General features: G+C 44.7%; 1 protein-coding gene across 3 annotated transcripts in view; it reads left to right on the forward strand.

Moving 5' to 3' along the window:
- LOC109866574 (inverted formin-2) overlaps window positions 1-18,086 on the forward strand; it is a 35,103-nt gene that overhangs the window by 5,610 nt on the left and 11,407 nt on the right. The gene's annotated exons all lie outside the window — the stretch shown is intronic.

Consider the following 18,086-nt stretch of genomic DNA (forward strand, 5'->3'; position numbering starts at 1 on the left):
ACAAAAACCCCTCTGATACTGTTAAACAACAGAACTCCCGCTGCCACTGTCATGTCTCCTCTAGAGCGCTCCCTTCCTATCAAACTACTTTTCCCCACTTTTGGCAGCCCAGAAGATGATGTTGATCCACTGTTTTTCTTATCTAAGTGTAATGATTTTCTTTCTATCCGGCCCCTTACTGACTTGGAGGTTCTTGCCACCCTCCGCAGTGTTCTCCATGGTACAGCAAGAGACTGGTGGGAGATAGCCCGTGAACATGTGTCAACCTGGGAGGAGTTTCAAAAAATATTCCTCTTAGCCTTCCTCTCAGAGGACTATGGGGATGAACTGGCGGAACGTGTTCGTAACAGAGTCCAGGGTGAAGCAGAGCCAATACGGGACTTTGCCTTCTCCTATCGAGTTCTATGTAGGAGATGGAAGGCTGACATTACTGAGCAGGAGATGGTTAAACTCCTTCTTAAGAACATGGTTCCCCGCCTTGCTAGTCAACTTCGAGAACGTGTGGATGATCTGGTGCGTCTTGGGACTCAGTTTGAGAAGGACTGGAAGCACCACCTCCAAACTAAAAACCCCGTTCCCTCATCCCAGTATACCCATAACTCTCTTAGGGCTAAACCGTCTCAGATATTTGTACCCAAGATCCAGGACAAATGTCCAGTTGTGTGTTGGAGGTGTAAAGTCCAACATCCTCCAGATTCTTGCCCGCTCTATGTCCAGCGTCAGGATTCAGGAAAAGGTCAGAAAGGACCGAAGACTGAAAGTCTAGACAGGCGTGGTGGCTTGCATACAATTGGGTCAGCCTTAATGCCCACCATGAAGCTTTTAGACAGTACAGCTAGCGGTCTTATTCCTATTCCGCAACAACTATTGGTTCCTCTGACTGTTAGAAACTGGAGAGGGAAGGCCATAATCGACACAGGGGCATCTTACACCCTGATGCAAGAGGCCCTGTGGCAGAACATGGCATTACCTCATGAGGAGCTACGAACATGGGAGGAAGGACCATTGTACTTGGCCAATGGAGAACCTACCACTCCCTTGGGCTGGATTAGTATAATAATAAAACTGCATGGTGAGACTATTAACCTTCCTGTGGCAATACTTGCAGACTCAAGCCTTGCATTTGCTGTAGTCCTTGGCCTAGACTTCCTGTTCTTCAGTGGACTGACCATCTCTATGTCCGAACCCTCCTATCGGCTACACTCTGACTATTCCCAGCCTCATCCATTTCAACCTGGTAATGCACTGATTTCAGGTTGGAGCCTGCTACATTATGCAGAGTCCGGACAAGGTCAAGTCAGAGACAGAGAAAATATAAAGAGACAAAGACAAAAACATGTTCCACCAGTGAAGTCTGAGAACCCAACTATCACCCTGATTACCGCCGTACCTCCCCTTCTATCCGAGAGCAAAAACAAACCTGATGCGGATTTCTACATCAAGCAAGCGGTGGAACAGGCATGTCTGTCGGATGATGAAAGGTGGCAGCTCTCCCAGATGTTGGACATGAACAGTGAGGTTTGTACTCTTACACTCGGCCGTACAACCGTCTTCAAACACAAAATCTATACCCGGCATGAGGTCCCCATTAAGCAGCGTCCCTACAGGCTGTCCCCCGCCAAACTGGCAATTCTCAATGAACAGCTCAAAAGCATGTTGGAGAATGGAATTGTGGAACCTTCTTTTTCTGGATGGGCTTCTCCGGTTGTCCTGATTCCTAAGAAAGATGGTGGATATCGATTCTGTGTGGACTACAGGAAGCCGAATGCCATAACAGAAAGCGATGCCTACCCTCTACCAAACATAAATGACATACTGGAATCTCTGGCAGGAGCATCCATCTTTAGTAATCTGGATCTGAACAGTGGCTATTGGCAGGTGTCAATGGATCCCGCTAGTCAGGACAAGACTGCTTTTGTCACCCCTGCTGGTTTGTACTCCTTCAAAGTCATGCCTTTTGGTTTGAAGAATGCTCCAGCAACCTTCCAACGGTTGATGGAGACTGTCCTGGGAGATCTGAGGGGTAGAAATTGTCTCGTGTATCTGGATGACATCATAATCTACTCCTCCTCTGTTGCGGATCATCTGCAAGACATTCAGTCCGTCTTCGACAGACTAAAGGCTGCAGGTTTGACCTTGAATTTGAAGAAGTGTCGTTTCTGTCTGCCAGAACTCAAGTTCCTTGGTCATGTGGTTAATGCTGAAGGTATCCATGCAGATCCAGCCAAAGTTGAAGCTGTGCAGAAATTCCCAATTCCCACATCCCTCAAGGCTGTTCAGCGGTTTCTGGGTATGGCTGGATGGTACCACAGGTTTGTGCCTGACTTTTCAAAGGTAGCCGAACCCCTCAACCACCTTAAGAAGAAAGGTGTGAAATTCCAATGGACCCCTGCATGCCAAGGTGCATTTGACACACTCAAAAACAGTCTAATTACTCCTCCAGTGCTTGGACATCCTAACCTGAATGCTCATTTCATTGTGTACACGGACGCCAGTCAAACAGGACTTGGAGCAGTCTTGGCTCAACAAACAGGACTTGGAACAGAAGAAGTTCTTGCCTATGCAAGTCGCACCCTTAATTCAGCAGAGAGGAATTATTCAACGACTGAAAGGGAGTGCCTCGCTGTGGTCTGGGCTTTGGAGAAATGGAGCTACTACTTGGAGGCAAAGATCTTCACCGTTGTCACAGACCATGCTGCTCTGCAGTGGGTTCTGGCATCAGGCAAGACCAACAGCCGTCTTATTCGCTGGTCTATCAGACTGCAGAAGTTTGACTTCATCATTGAGTATCGCAAAGGAAAACTGAACGTTGTACCAGATGCCCTTTCTCGGATTACAGAGACTGCCAATGTTTGTCCTCCCTTGTGCAGTACTTATACTACCGCTAAATGTCTGGATGATTCCTTTCCTCTGGACGATGAGAGTGTATGGAGAGCACAGCAGAAGGATGCTGCCATCATGGCGATCCACAAGAGTCTGTCGGAAGAAGACTCCAAGAGTCGCTTCAATGATAAGTATAGCATAATTCAGGATAAATTGTATCGAAAAACTCCAAGAGGAGATGGAATACACAGCACCCATTATCGCGTCTTCATTCCCTCTACATTGTGTGACCAGATAATCCAAGCTTATCATGCCAATCCCATGAGTGGGCATCTTGGAGTTTTTAAAACTTATCGAAGACTACAAGAGGTGGTTTACTGGCCAGGCATGTGGGTTGATACCCGGAAGTTTGTACAGCAGTGTGAAGTCTGCCAGAAATACAAACCAGACATTGGCAGACCTGCTGGGAAAATGCAGCAGACCGTGGTGAACCATCCAAATGAAATGTTGGGAATTGACCTCATGGGACCTTTTCCTCCCAGCCGGGGGACACGGAATGAATTTTTATTGGTGGTAGTGGACTACTACACACACTGGGTGGAGTTGTTTCCCCTCCGCAAAGCTACTGCATCAGCCATTGCTCTAATTCTGCGAAGGGAGGTGTTTACCAGATTTGGAATTCCCGACCAAATCCTCTCTGACCGAGGTCCGCAGTTCATATCAGGAATATACAAAGAGCTCTGTACCTACTGGGGTGTAATTGCCAAGCTTACCACAGCCTACCATCCTCAGACCAACCTGACCGAGAGGGTAAACCGAACCCTGAAGGGGATGATTGCTTCATTCGTGGGGGATCAGCACACAAGGTGGGATCAGCATCTTCCAGAATTTCGCTTTGCACTGAACTCTGCCGTGCAGGAGACTTCTGGGGTCACTCCCGCCGAACTTCACCTGGGAAGACCACTAAAAGGTCCGATGGACAGGGTCTTGCAAAGTTCGAATGTTTCACCTGACTGCCCAGCGTTTGATGCCGTACAACACCACCACACCTTGCTAGCCAGAGTGGAGGCCAGCAAAACCAAAGCCAAACAACGACAGCTGAGAAACTATGACAAACATAGACGAGACGTGTGTTTTCCACCCCAGTCTCGTGTCTGGGTACGTTCACATCATCTGTCAAAGGCATCTAAGAAGTTCACTGCCAAGCTAGCTTCGAGATGGAAAGGTCCATACCGTGTAGTGCAGCAGTTTGGACCAGTGAACTACTTGGTCTGTTTGGAGGACACTGGGGAAGATGTCAGGACAGTGCATGTTGTTGACCTAAAGCCCTGCTACCCTACGGCAGAAGAGCTGGATCGCAGGCAAAAGCAACACCTGCAGGACCTCTTCGTGGAGGACTCTGATGAGGAGGACTTCCCTGGTTTTGTGTAGCAGGAACATGAACCTGTCAAAGCCTGTATCCTCTCTGTTTCTACAGGCATTGTTTTTTCATGGGGGGAGGAGTGTGGCGAAATCTGCTCGGAGCCTTCACCGTGCGCTGCCACTTTAAGAGCGCATGAGCAGTAAGGAAGGAGGAGATAAAGAGAGCTCGTTCAGCTCTTTGGGGAGGGGCTCTTGGGTGGCGCGACAGTTTGATTGTGTGTGCTGTGCTGCAGAAGTTTTGTTTGTTTTCAGCGTGTGTAGTTTATAGAGTATATAACTCAATCATCGGTGTAATCGCTCTAGGTCGTGGTTGTTCTCGTTTGGGACCGCGCCCGTTATGGATCGCATGGATTAGTAGCTACATTTGGCATACAAACCAACAAACCATCGGACAGTCAGACAGTACACCTGCACGCCTGAAGACCACAGCTAAGATCTCTCTTATCTTTTTCTCTTTCTCTTCCCTCTCATTCCAGTGCTTTACCCTGCAACAGACTCTCTATTTTTCAAATGCACTTCCCATGGAAGTTCATTAGAGCTGGACTATTATTTCCCTGCCAGAAGTGTTTGGAGGGACATTTTAGTAGGTTGCTTGCAAGTTGTATATTATGTGAACTGTATTGAGGTGGGGTGTACTAATGACATGTGGCCGTGAAGACTGTGGACATTTTTAAGGCCTTTGTGTCGATGAACACCCCCCACATTCATACCCTCTGCACTCATCCACTAGAAGATAATACAGATTATTGCAAATCCTATGTTGATGACTGGGTTCGTTCTTGTATGAGGTTGCTGTTGAATTGCTCTGCCATTATTAGTATTAGTATTATTGTATGAGGTATTCTTGTTTGGGTTACCCCTGTGTTGTGATGTGGGTTTTATATGGTGTGTATTCTCTTTTCTCTCCACTGGCTATCTGGTAAACAGGCTACACTCTAGGCAGTCTCTTCTGCTGATGTGTGTGTGTCTGGTAGTGGTACTCTCTCTATTTTACTCTTTTCCTTTCGGCATGGTTAATACCTGCCTGGCGCCCGAACAAAATCTTTCTTTACCCTCTCTAATAAATACCGCTACAGAATTGGCGCCTGAACAGGGACTTGAAGAGAAACACCCATGACACCATCCACACAAGGTTGAATCATGTCTTTTGTTGGAACCCCATACTGTGTCAATGTGGACACACCTGATGGTAATCATGCTCGGGATTCTTTCATTGTGGAAGGACTCGATGAACTAATGGAGTTCGATAGCACTGCCCCTAATCCCCAGGCTTCTGGCTCACCTATAACATCTCCACCATTAACCTCGCTTCAAACCCTTCCGGTTACCCTGTCCAGAGAGACTGGGAGAGGTGTCTCTGTGATCACTGGACAACTGGAACATCAATGGACACACACCAATCATAGTTTGACAATGCAGGAGAATGCAATTCGCAAACTCAGTGAATGTGTGGTGGCTCATCAGACAGATGTGCAGAGGAGGTTGGATTACCTTCCCTGTCAAATGGAGGAAAACCAACAACAAATGGTTCAGAGGCAGAAATATTTACAAGATTCTCTGAAGCAGGATATTCAAGGAAAACTGCACCGGTTCAAAACACAAATAGAAACTAACCATCATCAAGTCATAATCTTTCTTGAGGAGGAACAAAAACAGAGAGCAGAGGAGTCAGCCTCTGTTGTGAAGGGAGTGTGTTCTTATCTGAAGGAAGTTATGGAGGACATGAAGAACACTCTCACAGGGGAACTACGATTTTTGATTGAACAGACTCAAAAGGACACCGTTATTGAGATGGAAAAAGCACAGAAGGCCACAGACCTTCAACTGGAAGGGCTGCACCAGGAGGTAATGCAGTGCTTTTCCCTTCTGGACAAATCTTCTGCACCTCCCTCAGGTTTTACCTCTGCCACTGGCTTGGCCAGTAAGGGAATAGGAACAGGTAGTACTACAAAAACCCCTCTGATACTGTTAAACAACAGAACTCCCGCTGCCACTGTCATGTCTCCTCTAGAGCGCTCCCTTCCTATCAAACTACTTTTCCCCACTTTTGGCAGCCCAGAAGATGATGTTGATCCACTGTTTTTCTTATCTAAGTGTAATGATTTTCTTTCTATCCGGCCCCTTACTGACTTGGAGGTTCTTGCCACCCTCCGCAGTGTTCTCCATGGTACAGCAAGAGACTGGTGGGAGATAGCCCGTGAACATGTGTCAACCTGGGAGGAGTTTCAAAAAATATTCCTCTTAGCCTTCCTCTCAGAGGACTATGGGGATGAACTGGCGGAACGTGTTCGTAACAGAGTCCAGGGTGAAGCAGAGCCAATACGGGACTTTGCCTTCTCCTATCGAGTTCTATGTAGGAGATGGAAGGCTGACATTACTGAGCAGGAGATGGTTAAACTCCTTCTTAAGAACATGGTTCCCCGCCTTGCTAGTCAACTTCGAGAACGTGTGGATGATCTGGTGCGTCTTGGGACTCAGTTTGAGAAGGACTGGAAGCACCACCTCCAAACTAAAAACCCCGTTCCCTCATCCCAGTATACCCATAACTCTCTTAGGGCTAAACCGTCTCAGATATTTGTACCCAAGATCCAGGACAAATGTCCAGTTGTGTGTTGGAGGTGTAAAGTCCAACATCCTCCAGATTCTTGCCCGCTCTATGTCCAGCGTCAGGATTCAGGAAAAGGTCAGAAAGGACCGAAGACTGAAAGTCTAGACAGGCGTGGTGGCTTGCATACAATTGGGTCAGCCTTAATGCCCACCATGAAGCTTTTAGACAGTACAGCTAGCGGTCTTATTCCTATTCCGCAACAACTATTGGTTCCTCTGACTGTTAGAAACTGGAGAGGGAAGGCCATAATCGACACAGGGGCATCTTACACCCTGATGCAAGAGGCCCTGTGGCAGAACATGGCATTACCTCATGAGGAGCTACGAACATGGGAGGAAGGACCATTGTACTTGGCCAATGGAGAACCTACCACTCCCTTGGGCTGGATTAGTATAATAATAAAACTGCATGGTGAGACTATTAACCTTCCTGTGGCAATACTTGCAGACTCAAGCCTTGCATTTGCTGTAGTCCTTGGCCTAGACTTCCTGTTCTTCAGTGGACTGACCATCTCTATGTCCGAACCCTCCTATCGGCTACACTCTGACTATTCCCAGCCTCATCCATTTCAACCTGGTAATGCACTGATTTCAGGTTGGAGCCTGCTACATTATGCAGAGTCCGGACAAGGTCAAGTCAGAGACAGAGAAAATATAAAGAGACAAAGACAAAAACATGTTCCACCAGTGAAGTCTGAGAACCCAACTATCACCCTGATTACCGCCGTACCTCCCCTTCTATCCGAGAGCAAAAACAAACCTGATGCGGATTTCTACATCAAGCAAGCGGTGGAACAGGCATGTCTGTCGGATGATGAAAGGTGGCAGCTCTCCCAGATGTTGGACATGAACAGTGAGGTTTGTACTCTTACACTCGGCCGTACAACCGTCTTCAAACACAAAATCTATACCCGGCATGAGGTCCCCATTAAGCAGCGTCCCTACAGGCTGTCCCCCGCCAAACTGGCAATTCTCAATGAACAGCTCAAAAGCATGTTGGAGAATGGAATTGTGGAACCTTCTTTTTCTGGATGGGCTTCTCCGGTTGTCCTGATTCCTAAGAAAGATGGTGGATATCGATTCTGTGTGGACTACAGGAAGCCGAATGCCATAACAGAAAGCGATGCCTACCCTCTACCAAACATAAATGACATACTGGAATCTCTGGCAGGAGCATCCATCTTTAGTAATCTGGATCTGAACAGTGGCTATTGGCAGGTGTCAATGGATCCCGCTAGTCAGGACAAGACTGCTTTTGTCACCCCTGCTGGTTTGTACTCCTTCAAAGTCATGCCTTTTGGTTTGAAGAATGCTCCAGCAACCTTCCAACGGTTGATGGAGACTGTCCTGGGAGATCTGAGGGGTAGAAATTGTCTCGTGTATCTGGATGACATCATAATCTACTCCTCCTCTGTTGCGGATCATCTGCAAGACATTCAGTCCGTCTTCGACAGACTAAAGGCTGCAGGTTTGACCTTGAATTTGAAGAAGTGTCGTTTCTGTCTGCCAGAACTCAAGTTCCTTGGTCATGTGGTTAATGCTGAAGGTATCCATGCAGATCCAGCCAAAGTTGAAGCTGTGCAGAAATTCCCAATTCCCACATCCCTCAAGGCTGTTCAGCGGTTTCTGGGTATGGCTGGATGGTACCACAGGTTTGTGCCTGACTTTTCAAAGGTAGCCGAACCCCTCAACCACCTTAAGAAGAAAGGTGTGAAATTCCAATGGACCCCTGCATGCCAAGGTGCATTTGACACACTCAAAAACAGTCTAATTACTCCTCCAGTGCTTGGACATCCTAACCTGAATGCTCATTTCATTGTGTACACGGACGCCAGTCAAACAGGACTTGGAGCAGTCTTGGCTCAACAAACAGGACTTGGAACAGAAGAAGTTCTTGCCTATGCAAGTCGCACCCTTAATTCAGCAGAGAGGAATTATTCAACGACTGAAAGGGAGTGCCTCGCTGTGGTCTGGGCTTTGGAGAAATGGAGCTACTACTTGGAGGCAAAGATCTTCACCGTTGTCACAGACCATGCTGCTCTGCAGTGGGTTCTGGCATCAGGCAAGACCAACAGCCGTCTTATTCGCTGGTCTATCAGACTGCAGAAGTTTGACTTCATCATTGAGTATCGCAAAGGAAAACTGAACGTTGTACCAGATGCCCTTTCTCGGATTACAGAGACTGCCAATGTTTGTCCTCCCTTGTGCAGTACTTATACTACCGCTAAATGTCTGGATGATTCCTTTCCTCTGGACGATGAGAGTGTATGGAGAGCACAGCAGAAGGATGCTGCCATCATGGCGATCCACAAGAGTCTGTCGGAAGAAGACTCCAAGAGTCGCTTCAATGATAAGTATAGCATAATTCAGGATAAATTGTATCGAAAAACTCCAAGAGGAGATGGAATACACAGCACCCATTATCGCGTCTTCATTCCCTCTACATTGTGTGACCAGATAATCCAAGCTTATCATGCCAATCCCATGAGTGGGCATCTTGGAGTTTTTAAAACTTATCGAAGACTACAAGAGGTGGTTTACTGGCCAGGCATGTGGGTTGATACCCGGAAGTTTGTACAGCAGTGTGAAGTCTGCCAGAAATACAAACCAGACATTGGCAGACCTGCTGGGAAAATGCAGCAGACCGTGGTGAACCATCCAAATGAAATGTTGGGAATTGACCTCATGGGACCTTTTCCTCCCAGCCGGGGGACACGGAATGAATTTTTATTGGTGGTAGTGGACTACTACACACACTGGGTGGAGTTGTTTCCCCTCCGCAAAGCTACTGCATCAGCCATTGCTCTAATTCTGCGAAGGGAGGTGTTTACCAGATTTGGAATTCCCGACCAAATCCTCTCTGACCGAGGTCCGCAGTTCATATCAGGAATATACAAAGAGCTCTGTACCTACTGGGGTGTAATTGCCAAGCTTACCACAGCCTACCATCCTCAGACCAACCTGACCGAGAGGGTAAACCGAACCCTGAAGGGGATGATTGCTTCATTCGTGGGGGATCAGCACACAAGGTGGGATCAGCATCTTCCAGAATTTCGCTTTGCACTGAACTCTGCCGTGCAGGAGACTTCTGGGGTCACTCCCGCCGAACTTCACCTGGGAAGACCACTAAAAGGTCCGATGGACAGGGTCTTGCAAAGTTCGAATGTTTCACCTGACTGCCCAGCGTTTGATGCCGTACAACACCACCACACCTTGCTAGCCAGAGTGGAGGCCAGCAAAACCAAAGCCAAACAACGACAGCTGAGAAACTATGACAAACATAGACGAGACGTGTGTTTTCCACCCCAGTCTCGTGTCTGGGTACGTTCACATCATCTGTCAAAGGCATCTAAGAAGTTCACTGCCAAGCTAGCTTCGAGATGGAAAGGTCCATACCGTGTAGTGCAGCAGTTTGGACCAGTGAACTACTTGGTCTGTTTGGAGGACACTGGGGAAGATGTCAGGACAGTGCATGTTGTTGACCTAAAGCCCTGCTACCCTACGGCAGAAGAGCTGGATCGCAGGCAAAAGCAACACCTGCAGGACCTCTTCGTGGAGGACTCTGATGAGGAGGACTTCCCTGGTTTTGTGTAGCAGGAACATGAACCTGTCAAAGCCTGTATCCTCTCTGTTTCTACAGGCATTGTTTTTTCATGGGGGGAGGAGTGTGGCGAAATCTGCTCGGAGCCTTCACCGTGCGCTGCCACTTTAAGAGCGCATGAGCAGTAAGGAAGGAGGAGATAAAGAGAGCTCGTTCAGCTCTTTGGGGAGGGGCTCTTGGGTGGCGCGACAGTTTGATTGTGTGTGCTGTGCTGCAGAAGTTTTGTTTGTTTTCAGCGTGTGTAGTTTATAGAGTATATAACTCAATCATCGGTGTAATCGCTCTAGGTCGTGGTTGTTCTCGTTTGGGACCGCGCCCGTTATGGATCGCATGGATTAGTAGCTACATTTGGCATACAAACCAACAAACCATCGGACAGTCAGACAGTACACCTGCACGCCTGAAGACCACAGCTAAGATCTCTCTTATCTTTTTCTCTTTCTCTTCCCTCTCATTCCAGTGCTTTACCCTGCAACAGACTCTCTATTTTTCAAATGCACTTCCCATGGAAGTTCATTAGAGCTGGACTATTATTTCCCTGCCAGAAGTGTTTGGAGGGACATTTTAGTAAGTTGCTTGCAAGTTGTATATTATGTGAACTGTATTGAGGTGGGGTGTACTAATGACATGTGGCCGTGAAGACTGTGGACATTTTTAAGGCCTTTGTGTCGATGAACACCCCCCACATTCATACCCTCTGCACTCATCCACTAGAAGATAATACAGATTATTGCAAATCCTATGTTGATGACTGGGTTCGTTCTTGTATGAGGTTGCTGTTGAATTGCTCTGCCATTATTAGTATTAGTATTATTGTATGAGGTATTCTTGTTTGGGTTACCCCTGTGTTGTGATGTGGGTTTTATATGGTGTGTATTCTCTTTTCTCTCCACTGGCTATCTGGTAAACAGGCTACACTCTAGGCAGTCTCTTCTGCTGATGTGTGTGTGTCTGGTAGTGGTACTCTCTCTATTTTACTCTTTTCCTTTCGGCATGGTTAATACCTGCCTGGCGCCCGAACAAAATCTTTCTTTACCCTCTCTAATAAATACCGCTACAATGCTGCTATAGCACTTCTCAAAAGTGCTGGCTAATGATAATCTTGACAAGAATTTGCATTGTACAGTATATGCAGCACATTAACATTTGCATCTCCAGGAATGTCATGCTACACATTCTAAGGGATGTAATTTGCCTCTATCAGACGGTGATATGTGAATGAAGAAGCAGAGTTTCTGCATACTTTGCATGTAGGCTTATATCACATGCCATTCAGTATTGCATGTCTTAGACATAAACACTTTTGTGATGCAATTTACTGATTTGATTCAGTTGACCACAACCCTGTTGATAACTGCATGGTGTTGCCATCGAGGCCTCTATAAACCAATAATGATGTCAAGGTTATTTCAGGAATCTGTCCCTATAGTTGGGCAACTCCTCATATATATTATCTCAGGTCAGGTTTGGGAGGAATGTGACAGAATAACACAAAGTTAATAATTTACAAAGCATGTTAGTCTCTGCCTCTGTCTGTCGCAATAAACTGGTGTTTCTATGATTTGAAGACATTGGGGGCTTAGTCCAAAGCCAGTGTGTGGGGGGGGGGCATCCTTCTCCGTCAAAGAATTTAAACAGCAAAATGCATGAATTTTGTGCACTTTGAGAGATTTGATTTTGTTCAGGTAATTTGCACCTTTCCATCTGCCATAGCAGACACTGCCAGTAGTCCATTACAGTAGCTACTGTGGATCTCTATTCTGGAACACTGTCATTTTCTACATGTTTTATCCCAGGTTCCCAGAACATTTCCTTATTAAAATTCAGAAAACTAAAACTTGTCAAATGTTCTGTGTGTGTGTATACCCCTTTAAGATATCGTAGCTCTAGAAAAAATGGAAATCTCCTCAAACCCAAAGGAAATGGTACACATCAATCCATATATACACTGCTCAAAAAAATAAAGGGAACACTAAAATAACACATCCTAGATCTGAATGAATGAAATACTTATTAAATACTTTTTTCTTTACATAGTTGAATGTGCTGACAACAATCACACAAATTATCAATGGAAATCAAATTTATCAACCCATGGAGGTCTGGATTTGGAGTCACTCAAAATCAAAGAGGAAAACTACACTACAGGCTGATCCAACTTTGATGTAATGTCCTTAAAACAAGTCAAAATGAGGCTGAATAGTGTGTGTGTGGCATCCACGTGCCTGTATGACCTCCCTACAACGCCTGGGCATGCTCCTGATGAGGTGGCGGATGGTCTCCTGCCAATCTTGGTGTTCTCTGGCAAATGCCAAACGTCCTGCACGGTGTTGGGCTGTAAGCACAACCCCCCCCCCCCCCCCCCCCCCCCCCCCCGCCTGTGGACGTCGGGCCCTCATACCACCCTCATGGAGTCTGTTTCTGACCGTTTGAGCAGACACATGCCCATTTGTGGCCTGCTGGAGGTCATTTTGCAGGGCTCTGGCAGTGCTCCTCCTTGCACAAAGGCAGAGGTAGCGGTCCTGCTGCTGGGTTGTTGCCCTCCTACGGCCACCTCCACGTCTCCTGATGTACTGGCCTGTCTCCTGGTAGCGCCTCCATGCTCTGGACACTACGCTGACAGACACAGCAAATCTTCTTGCCACATCTCGCATTGATGTGCCATCCTGGATGAGCTGCACTACCTGAGCCACTTGTGTGGGTTGTAGACTCCGTCTCATGCTACCACTAGAGTGAAAGCACCGCCAGCATTCAAAAGTGACCAAAACGTCAGCCAGGAAGCATAGGAACTGAGAAGTGGTCTGTGGTCACCACCTGCAGAACCACTCCTTTATTGGGGGTGTCTTGCTAAATACCTATATTTTCCACCTGTTGTCTATTCCATTTGCACAACAGCATGTGAAATGTATTGTCAATCAGTGTTGCTTCCTAAGTGGACAGTTTGACTTCACAGAAGTGTGATTGACTTGGAGTTACATTGTGTTGTTTAAGTGTTCCCTTTATTTTTTTGAGCTGTGTGTATTTTTTTTTAATTAAAAAAAATATATATATCAACTAATAGTTCTACACTATTTGTTGCGTGTGGGTATTTGCAACCCCTCGGTTAAAAACATTTCCAGTCCTTTTCAATTTTGAGAATATGCCTCGATCTCACTCACTCCCTCCAAGATTATAGCCCACTCCTTTTCCCAGAAAACAACACAACCACTTGGTCAGCATTCATTATACTACACCGATTCAGAAACTCAAACTACGAACAAAACCTAATGATTCCATTGTACTCCCTCCAATCATTAGTTTTAAACTTCCTCAATAGTTATATGTACTTAATTGAACATGCGCTACCCTTGGATACAATACTGTACTTCCAATTTATGGAATTCCCCTAATTAGGGTACAGTATTGTATCCAAGGGTAGCGCATGTTCAATTAAGTACATATAAACACCAGTTTATTTAATCGTAAAAGTTAACTATTCAGACCTGAATCCCTTACAGCCAAATATAGCCCAGCGAGCACAACTAACTCACCTATTCTTCCCAGTAGGCGAAAACATAACCCCTACTCAAACAACATTCTGCCTTACCTCTATTGTAAGAGTAAAACCATACTTAACAACTTTCCCTTCTCTTTCGGCTTCACCCTTATGAAATGTCCAAGACTTAAAAGTAACATGCAAATCGCCAAATTTTATAACATACATCAGTCAACCCTTTAGAGCTGTGCCCACCGAAAAGTTTTTTTAAAAATTCTATCTGCATTAGATTTAGGTAACTGTTTCTTCTGTGATTCAGTTATTTAAATGTGACTCCTATTCTCAATACAATATTCCAGCAGACCATTTAGGCAACAGACAACGTATTACATCGAAATTGCCTCGCTATTATTTTTAATGAATTAGTCTTTCAATTGAACCTAAACAATTTATTAACGTTCAGTTTATATCTTAAACAAACACTAACAACTGTCTATTTCCAGGCAAAACATACCAACAGTTGAATTCTAATCTGAAATCCAGATTTGATTCTATTGATGCATAGGCTGGGAAACGAACCCTAGTCTCCTGCATTCTAGGCAAGAATTCTACGACCAACGCTATTGAAATGATTGAGACTCCTCGCAAATAACACTTTATAATTGTCTATAGTCCTTCGGGCACATATTACTGAGACAATTCCCAGAAAATAGCCCTAATTTAAAGGTCCAAGCATTTCCCTTGCTATAATTCTCATTACTCTCTTTCTCTCATCTTCTCTTTTCTTTTCCTTGACTTTAGTCACTCTATCTCCTACTCATAATTTAGGAATAATTACTATTGACTTTTGATAAGTTAATTAGGTCTCACACGCACAATTTATTTCCCCTGTTGAAACTTTCTCTCACCCTTTCTCTGCACTTGCCTTCCTGCCGCCTTTTTCGGGCTTCAGACTAGAGGTCGACCGATTAATCGGAATGGTAGATTAATTAGGGCCGATATCAAGTTTTCGTAACAATCGGTAATCTGTATTTTTGGACACTGATTTAAAAAAAAAAAAAAAAAAATGCATTGTTTATACATCTTTATTTAACTAGGCAAGTCGGTTAAGAACACATTATTATTTTCAATGACTGCCTAGGAACGGTGGGTTAACTGGCTTGTTCAGGGGCAGAACGACAGATTTTTACCTTGTCAGCTCAGGGATTCAATCTTGCAACTTTACGGTTAACTAGTCCAACGCTCTTAACCACCTGCCTCACGAGGAGCCTGCCTGTTACGCAACTGCAGTAAGAAGCCAAGGTAAGTTGCTAGCTAGCATTAAACTTATTAATAAAACAATCAATCATAATCACTAGTTAACTACACATGGTTGATATTACTAGTTTATCTAGCGTGTCCTGCGTTGCATATAATCAGTGTGCGTATGTGAAAAAGGACTGTCGTTCAAGCCTATCAACTCCAGAGATTAGGCTGGTGTAACCGATGTGAAATGGCTAGCAAATTAGCGGGGTGCGCGCTAATAGCTTTTCAATCGGTGACGTCACTCGCTCTGAGGCTTGAAATAGTTGTTCCCCTTGCTCTGCAAGGGCCGCGGCTTTTGTGGAGCGATGGGTAATGATGCTTCGAGTGTGGCTGTTGTCGATGTGTTCCTGGTTTGAGCCCAGGTAGGGGCGAGGAGAGGGACGGAAGCTATACTGTTACACTGGCAATACTAAAGTGCCTATAAGAACATCCAATAGTCTAATAGTATATGAAATACAAATGGTATAGAGAGAAATAGTCCTAATAATAACTACAACATAAAACTTCTTACCTTGGAATATTGAAGACTCATGTTAAAAGGAACCACCAGCTTTCATATGTTCTGAGCAAGGTACTTTTTTTTTACATGGCACATATTGCACTTTTACTTTCTTATCCAACACTGTTTTTGCATTATTTAACAACTGTTCCACAGGTGCATCTTCATTAATTGTATATGGTTCCTTGAACAAACATGGGAAACGGTTTTTAAACCCTTTACAGTGAAGAGGGCTATTTTCAGCCCTTTCCTGGGTAGCTTATCAGAGACAAAATCTGGAAAATAGAAAACGAATCTAGATAATTTACATTCAGCAGTCCTGTAATCAATTGGTGTGTGTGTGCTGCAGGTGTGAACAATTTTTAAATGGGGTTCATGTAAAGTTCCGCTTCAGTCCACAGGGGGGCACTCTGTCACTGTCAAGATACTTGCTTCAGTCAAAATCTCTTCTGTCTCAGCTAGCTAGCCAGCAAAGCTAGCTACAGAAACAAAACCCATCAAATACACTTCTTGGAAATGAACACTTTTTCTAATACCATGACTTATGTCAATGTCCTTAGCTTGCCCGTTCACTAAATATACTGTTAAATAACTGACACCCAATAGCTTAAAGAGTGACTGCCTTTAAAAAAAAAATGTAATCCCTTAAATGGTCTGTCATTGCTATGAGTCAAAGTTATTCTAGTGTAAACGTTGACTGTGTAAATAGGATAATTCTGGTCATAAAGACTGTCTTGTTTGGAACATCCATGCGTCAACATTTTAAGGTTGGGTTTTGATTTGACGATGTCCATTTGCCCACAAACATGGGGTGAACAGCTGCGGTGATTGCTCTCTATCCATTAGCATAGACATGGTCAGCAGCTTTGACTGTTTACAAAAGACAACACCTCACTTTTTTTTTATAACTTGAGAAATACTGCCCCAAACACCTTTAGTTGCAGCAACTGAAACATCCTCTGCAAAAACGTCAATTAATTACTCAAGAATTTTGTATCTTAGATTCATTCTGGGGATTTTGAGGAAGTGAAATATAGGCTTCCACGTCTCCAGTGTCTCATGGGGATAAATATCATGAATCACACCTCCAAGACTGAAGTCTTGTGTTTTTCCTGTTGCTCATTAGTAAAAAAAAAAAAACACCACTTATCGGCCTGTTCAGTGGCTCTCTAAGGATGCTGAGTGCTAATGCTAGCTTATTAACATTAGCCAACCCTTATGCTGATGGAGACTAGTGTTAGCTACCACTGACTTTGCAGTAACTGCTGCTGCTCCTGCTTCACTTTGATTTTCTGGTTGTTCTACCCTCTTTCACCACATTCGCAGCTACCTGCTTGTGCTCAACCTGCTTTCTTTTTTTGCTTCCCTTTCGGAAGAAGTTCTAATAATCTGTATTTGCTCTGTGCTATACTGCAGACTGACTGTGACAGGCATTTTGCTGAATTATGACATTGACATCTAAGCGGTGCTGTGGGAGAGGTGTCAAGGGACCATGAGCGTTCCACTGCCTTGTGAAAACAGTGCGCCTGGTGACTACCATACCCTGTTCACAGGCACGTAAATCTTTCCTTGCCAATTCACACTTTGAATGGCACACACACACAATCCGTGTCTTAATTGTCTCAAGGTTTAAATGCTATTTTAACTTGTCTCATCCCCTTCATCTACCCTGATGGAAGTGGATTTACCAAATGACATCAATATGGGTTCAAAGCTTTCAACTGGTCAGTCCATGTCATGGAAAGAGCAGGTCTTAATGTGTTGTATATACACTACCGTTCAAAAGTTTGGGTTCACTTAATGTCCTTTTTTTTTATTTTACGAAAAGCACTTTTTTTTGTCAATAAAAAAAAAATGACATCAAATTGAGCAGAAATACAGTGTAGACATGTTGTAAATGACTATTGGAGCTGGAAACGGCAGATTGAATATCTACATAGGCGTACAGAGGCCCATTACCAGCAACCATCACTCCTGTGTTCCAATGGCACGTTGTGTTAGCTAATCCAAGTGTATAATTTTAAAAGGCTAATTGATCATTAGAAAATTGCAAAAGGGGTTATGTTAGCACAGCTGAACTTATCATTAAAGAAACTAGCCTTTAGACTAGTTGAGTATTTTTTTTTAAATGATTATTTTTTACCTTTTATTTTACTAGGCAAGTCAGTTAAGAACATTCTTATTTTCAATGACGGCCTAGGAACAGTGGGTTAACTGCCTGTTCAGGGGCAGAACGACAGATTTTGTACCTTGTCAGCTCGGGGATTTGAACTTGCAACCATTCGGTTACTAGTCCAACGCTCTAACCACTAGGCTACACTGCCGCCCCTAGTATCTGGAGCATGAGCATTTAT

The sequence above is a fragment of the Oncorhynchus kisutch genome, linkage group LG21, assembly GCF_002021735.2.
Source record: "Oncorhynchus kisutch isolate 150728-3 linkage group LG21, Okis_V2, whole genome shotgun sequence".
Lineage (NCBI taxonomy): Eukaryota > Metazoa > Chordata > Actinopteri > Salmoniformes > Salmonidae > Oncorhynchus > Oncorhynchus kisutch.